This window comes from Hipposideros armiger, unplaced genomic scaffold (assembly GCF_001890085.2).
Source record: "Hipposideros armiger isolate ML-2016 unplaced genomic scaffold, ASM189008v1 scaffold_1017, whole genome shotgun sequence".
In the NCBI taxonomy this organism is placed as follows: Eukaryota; Metazoa; Chordata; class Mammalia; order Chiroptera; family Hipposideridae; genus Hipposideros; species Hipposideros armiger.
The window spans coordinates 310857-317929 of record NW_017732367.1 but is presented as its reverse complement, the minus strand read 5'-3'; the positions used below and the strand labels follow the sequence as shown (position 1 = coordinate 317929).

Below are 7073 nucleotides of genomic sequence, written 5' to 3'. Positions count from 1 at the left end.
CAGACCAGCTCCAGGTCGAGCTGTTGTTCAGCATCTTAGCTGTGGAGGGCAGTGTCACTGGCCCTCATATGTGGGATCCGAACTGGGGCCCTCTGGTGTCCCAAGCCAGTTCTTAACCATCGCGCCACTCGGCCAGCCCAGAAATCTGTTTTCTTTTGCTTCTCTTTAAAAATGTTTCCTGGGTGACTTAATCAGCAGTGCTGTTGCAGAACCTTATATTTAGCAACTGAAAATCGTGCTAAGAAATAGTGTCGTGCTTTTTAAATAAGGCCTACCCATCACTCCACATATGTCTGATATCAGACATATGTTCTGAGCAGGAAATCGAGCCCCCCACCCCCAACTCCCTACCCAGGACATTCCAGACACCCTGCTCCTAGTGCAGCCCAGGCTGTGGGCACGGGAGGGTAGGGGTGGGATGGGGATTTGTCCTAGAGAATGTTCTTGCTCATCTGTTTCTGCACAGCTAACCTTGTCCCCGCGTACCGAGGAGCACTAGGGGAATTTCTTTCCCCTTAGATAAGCCCAGGGTAAGTATTGCTCTTTAAATGCCAGTACATTTGTTTAGCTTTTGGGCAAACCTTGTTATACACTCATCTGTTCCTCCCAGCACAATATGTTAGGTTGTCAGAAAGTAGGGCAAACCAAGGAGAGGGTGACCACTGCTGCTGAGGAACTGGCAACTAATGAACTCTTCTGCCTTCATTTTTGTTTCTTTGGACACCAGCTGTTTCTCTAGAGCTTGTCAAGTTAATTTTAAAATCAGAGTCATCACTGAGTCACGGAGCCAGCAGTGTACGTTGGAGGCTGTGCGTCCTCTGCCCGCAGCAGGCAGGTGCCCAGAGGCAGGTGCGATGTGTGTGTCCTCAGGTGCGGAGGCTGCAGCCTGAGGCAACTGTAAATGTTGAGTGTGCTTTCAGTCAAGAGGAAGACTGAGTTTTTGATGCAAAGATTTCTCAAGTTCGCAGAACTGGTAGGACTGGCCTCAAACCCATTGAGTCTTGCTGTTTGCAACGGAGCAACGCCTCTCCTTGTGTGCAACTCTGCTTTGCTTTTCCTTAGTCTTAGTGTTGTCGGAAAGGGGGCCCTTCTCGGCGCAAAGTCCAAGTCCTTGGCAACTCGAGCAAAGAATTGAACGAGATGCCAGAGTAAAGTACTGAAAAAGTAGTTTATTCAAAGAGATAGTACATTTCAAGGAAGTAGAAGTAGACCCAAGCAGTAGAGAATCGTTCAAGGATCCATTATTAGAAGAGAAGTTACATTCCAGAGTTTGGAGTGGGCCACGCACAAGGGCGAGGCTCAAAGGGCTCAAAAAGGAAGAAGCGGTGAAGAGAGCAGGGCGTCCAAAAAGGGAAAAAGGGCCGACTTCCCAGGACGTGGGGTTTTTATCCCTTCTCTAGAATGGGCTGTTCCCCTGAGGGCATGGGACCGCTTGATTGGCACCTGTGATTGACACGCGGTACTGTGCAGGTGCGCAAGTGCGAGTGACTGGTCTCATCTAGTTGGGTATTTTGCACCCATTTGTTTCAGGGGTAGATAACTACAATGAAAAGAAGTTTTGGGTGGAGAGGGGAGGTCACCGGGTGGTCACATCCTGTGGGACCTGCAGGAATGCAGAGGCCCAATGCCTGCCTCTAACTGCCTGCCTAGTTTTCCCCTTGAGAGACTTGATCCACATTTAAATCTCTATGGGAAGCTGAGGGACAGGAGGTCTTTTCTTCTGTATCTGCTTCCTGCTGGGCAGGGGCGTAGAGCTGTCCCCGCCTATTGGGGGATTCACGGAATTCTCACCCTAGCTGATCTCAGATGAGAGGAAAGGGTCTCAAGCTCCGCCTGGAAGACCGTGTTGGCTTCTTTGGTTGTGACTGGCAATCTTGTTGGGGTACCATCTGTATCCCCAAGGTCCCTGAAAGAGGAGAAATAGATTTTAATTAATAAATCTGTTAGCTCTCATGAAGCCGGTGGCCATTCACCGTGTCACTCAGGTGGCGTCAGTTGTCTGGGCCCAGAATGGGTTTGGCATTTAGCTTACTGGCCTGGGGGATATTAGGAAGTCACAGGCTTTCAAGTAGTTATCTGAAGCAGGGTGGGAGACTTGTATTGTTTAGGATTCAGAAACTGATTTTCAAAGCAATCAAGAAGGGGAGGGTGGGGTGTGATAGAATTCTAGGATTCAGGCTAGGAGCAGTCTTTAGCCTATGATTCACAGACTCATGAGAAGAGTGATCAAAGCCAGGAGCTAAGATGCTAAGAAGGAGACTTAACATTTCTATGGGAAAGAAATCTTAAGTCTTTGGGGGGCGGGGCACTCGGTTGGCCAGTAACATTAGTAAATGCCTTTATGGTGTCAAGTTTTTGCGGACTTTCTTTGTCTGTTTATATTTTTTATACCATTGTGAGACAATTCTCGGTGCCAGATGCGTCCTTGGACGCCCTGCCCTTCTGCCAGGACCCAGGGTCCACAGGCTGGAGGTCATTCCTCAAGTCCTGTCTGTCTGCAAAGCTCCAGGTCCCTGTGGGGTGGAGGGCAACGTTCAGCCTCTCTTCCTGGTGTCCCTGTGGCACTCGATGCCTACAGTTCTGGAAACTGGGTGCCTGAGATGAGACCTGAAGGGAGAGTGGGGAGTAGAGACCAGGAGAGCCAGGAGTTTCCTCGCCTAATGAAGGCACATGCTCGACCTTGAAACTAGGTGTGTGTTTCAGTACCAAGCACACTGGTATTTAATGATGGGCAAAACTCAATTTTGTTCCATAAAAGCCTCTCCTTGGCCAGTTTATACCACATTGAACAGTGTTGCCTTGCTCAAGCCATTCCTCTACTAATTGTTAGCACAATTTCCATCCTAATTTTTTTCAATAAGGGTAACTTTAATAATCTGTTTATTTTGGTTGCAAACTAGAGTTGGGACTAATTCTTACATAATGCTTTGCCCGGCTTCCAAGAAAGCTGATGTTTTGCTCAAGCATATGAAGTAATTTAGTAATTGCTTGAAAATCTTGCTCTGATTTTATGTAGGAGGGCAGCTCTAATCTGTTATTTTTCCCGTGGTTTTGATAGTGTTTTTGATGAATACCAAAAAAACTAACCAAACTCATTTCTGAACTTTCTTCTACATATTGTGTAGTTCATATGTCTTACCCTTTTGAATGCAAATGAAATTGCTAAGTTGATTTTTGTCCATTTATTAGATAAAATGGATCTAATCTATTCACCACAGAACAAGTTTCTGAGAACTTCAGTGCACTAATTTCTCAGGCTGATAGACATATACCATTGTCTCAGAGACAGCTGGGGCCCATGGGGGCTTTTCTGGTGTGTGTGAATCTCCAGGGACTACATCGTGGACTGGGGTGACTGCCTGGGATGCCATCACAACTTGAAAAGTGTTACTAAAAAAAGCAAGTTTCTTCTTTTTTCATAGAGAAATAGCTTCTTTAAGGCTCAGCTGTGACATGAATTAAGGCATCTCCCCAAACGTTCTCGAAGAGCATTAAATTCCATTTTGCGCCTTTGAGGACCTCAATATTCAGGTTTCTCTTTCACTTTCTTCTGTACTTTTGTCTTCACTTTTCATGACAGTTATATCTTCCTGTATTTCTAATTCAATTTTTAAATTCATTCATCATGCATTTGTGAAGCACTCGGCCCTGGGGCTACGTGAATGAAAAAAACAGCCCCAACCCTCCAGGTTGTTACCTCGTAGGAGGGAAACTTAGACACATCCACTGTAATGTGGATGGAGTGTAAGCGTCTTGCTCAGTTACATGGAGAATCTGCGGCCGCCTGGAAGTGTGGGGAGCAGTGTGCCGAGTGCTTCATAGTACATATCCTTACCTGGAAGAGAGCTGGGTGCTTCCGAATGTAGTCTTGTCATTCTCCTAACTGGACCATGTGGGTGAACATGAGCAAACAGACCCAAATGTAGCCCAGAGCACACGGCTGGCTAGCAGGGCAGAGCCTGATACCACAGCTGTGCTTCTCGAACAAGGGCTACCAGACCTGCATGTCATCCATTGAAGGTACTCGTGCCCTGAGCAGAGCATGGAGCCAGCCTGCAGGGATCCCAGCTGCGGGGGTCCTGCTGCGCCAGGGCTGTTGATGCAAGTCAGAGACCTTTCCACAAATTAGTGTGACTGGGGTGGCTTCCGTTCTTTTGTACTGCCTGGGGTTTGGAAAGGCTTTATCAAAAAGAGGCATCCGAGCTGGGTCCTCAGGGTACTCCAAGGATAAGGGAGATAACGAGAAGGGCCTAAGAGGCTGTGTCTCCTAACGGTGAGAGTCTCAGTGTGGCCGTGTGGCCGAAGAGCCACAGGCCTTTGCAGCCCGAGTGTTAGGCAGACATCTTTGTTCCACCATGTCCGAACACCTGTCTCTCCCACAAGGGGGCACTGGGGTTGGCTGGGAGTCACAAACGGGGTGAAGCTGCTCTGCGCGTTATAATAAACGATGGAAACTAATTTGAGGGCGCTTTTAGGCCACAGCAAACTGTCTGGAACCCAGCAGAGAGTGGCACAGACAGGGTGGGGGTGATGACGAGCTGGTGTTCGGTGGGCTTGTGTTTCAACGTCGTCCTGAGGGACAGAGGGGATGGCCAGGTATGCCCTGCAGGCCGGTGGCTCTTGCAATCCATCATGTGGCAGGTCCACTAGCACCGGGCTGAGGTGGCTCCAGGGTAACCGCCAGCCCCAAGGCTGCAGCCGTAATCAGGACCCAAAGGGGCAGGACTCAGACAAGCAGAGGGGCGGGGCGGGTTGATGTGGAAACGCCCAAGGAGATGAATAGGACATGGTAACTGGTGAGGTGTAGCCGGGAAGAACTTTAGATGGAGGCCTTTGGGAGGTGATGGTGACAGTGAAACAGGGAAGGTGGGCAGAACACTACCCTATGGGTGTTTTTGTTCCCCCTACGTTTCTTTTCTTTTTCGTTTTTTGATAGATTTTATTTTTTAGAGCAAGTTTAGCTTCATAGAAAATCTGAGAAGGTCCAGAGATTTCCTTTTCACCCCGTCCCTGCACACACACAGCCTCCCCATTATCACCACCCCCACCAGTGGGCCACAGTAACAGTCGATGAACCCACACTAACGCCACTGTCACCCAAACCCCATGGTTTACATGAGGGTCACTCGTGCTGCTGCACATTCGTTCTGTGGCTTTGGACTGCCCTAGGTTTCTGACAGGTGAGTTTGAGGGATACCTGGAAGAAATCAGATAAAAATGTCCAGAACGCAGGTAGAAACAAATCTGGGGGGAGTTCAGGGCTGGAAGAGATTGGGGATTCAGTTATTATATGATGGCTGAGACCATGGAAGTGGGTCGTGGAGTTGGAGGGGCAGTCCAGAGTGACTGAGGAGCTGGACAGACTGGCCAAGTATGTTCCTCAGTTAAATGAAAGGAATGAACAAACCCAGGCAGGGATAGTATGTTCACCGTTTGGGAGCAAAACCACCAGTTAAGAATCAGTTAGATGGGACTTGAGACTGTGTGTGATGAGAGTAACTATTAACATGTCTTTAGAGAAATGCTCTGATCTCAGAGTTGTGCCACTTTTAAGACAGCATGATTAAGACAAAAATTTGATTGTTACACATGGGACTTAAATAGACCAATAATGAAAAATAATCTTCTAACCATTGTGTTTAACTCCACTTAAACAGATCATCTGGTTCAGGGACTGAAAACTTTTTCTACAAAGGGCCAGATACTAAATATTCTAGGCTTGGCCGGCCTTATGGCCTCTACCTTGACTTTTCAGTTCTGCCATTGCAGTGTGAAACCTCCACAACAAAAACATGCGTGTGGCTGGATGAGGCCTGTGGGTGGTTTGCTAATAACCCCGATCTAATTCATGAGAACTTATCATACCTGGCTGGTATCAGTCCCTTGACTAAGTCCAGACTGCCTCTTTATCACATCATTTGCCAAAAATTCAGGCCCAAGAGCAGTTTCTTCCTGTGAGCTCACGGCCCATCAAGTAACAAGGGTACAGTGCACGCACTGGTGTCAGTGTGCACCACGCTCCTGAGTATGTCCTCCCTCCACCGCATGAGCTCCGCACAGCACACACTGCACGTGGCTTGTCAGACATCTCCTCAAGAGGGCAATGGAGGGAGGGAAACAGAACTAGCTCAGAGGCCAGAGCCTGATTGTATCAAACTACAATGCAGACCAAAAGATGTGTAGTTTCGCACCTTAACCATAGTAACACAACCAGTAAATATTTGAAGGCTGTTGGTCACTTAGGTTACAGAACTGGGCAAAGCAGTTCCAGAAGGGGGACTGGGACGGGGACAGACAGACACACACACACACAGACACACACACACACACACACACGTCGGACACACACACACACACACACGTACGTCAGACAATTAAGCTCTCGAACTCACCCTAGAAAAAGTGCTACTTACCTCATGGCTAAATATCACTACGGTCTCCTTCAAAGTACTCCCCTTGGAAGCTAGGCACAGACGCCAGCGCCTAGTCCACCCTTAAAGTCATTGGGGGCCAGATCACTTGAGTAGGGAGGGTGTTCCAATAGTTATCTGATTACTGGCTAAAAACTCCCTCATGGACAGTGTTGTGATCCAAGAGCCATGAATTGTTGACAAAAAGTTCAGGTCTTTTTCACGCAGCCTTTCCAGCACTTCCAAATAGTAAACTTAGTTAACTGTCCAGTTGGTACAAATTCATAATGAATAATCCCTCTGATATCAAAAAACGTTAGCAACATCATTAGAAGTTTGCAAACTTAACTGCCCGACCTCGTGTGTATATACAGAGGGTGCCCAAAAAAAGTATACACATTTTAAGGAAACTATTAAAATTATAATATTCAACATATACTGATGAAAACGATGACTACAAGTCACTTTTTTTTTTTTAAAGATTTTTTTATTGGGGAATTGGGATGGGAACAGTGCTGGGGAATTGGGGTAAGGGGAACAGACAAGTTGCTGTCGTTTTGTTCTTCAGGCTAGTTGTGGAGGACGTTGCTTCACTGGCCCAAGTTGGCACCATCATTGCGCTCTTCCCGGGCGAGGCACATCAGTCGCCGGCTTCTGGACGGC

The 7073-nt window shown here is 47.6% G+C and overlaps 1 protein-coding gene across 1 annotated transcript in view; it reads left to right on the top strand.

Annotated features, from left to right (window-relative positions):
- Nucleotides 1-7073, top strand: part of COG5 (component of oligomeric golgi complex 5) — a 191061-nt gene that overhangs the window by 182730 nt on the left and 1258 nt on the right. The gene's annotated exons all lie outside the window — the stretch shown is intronic.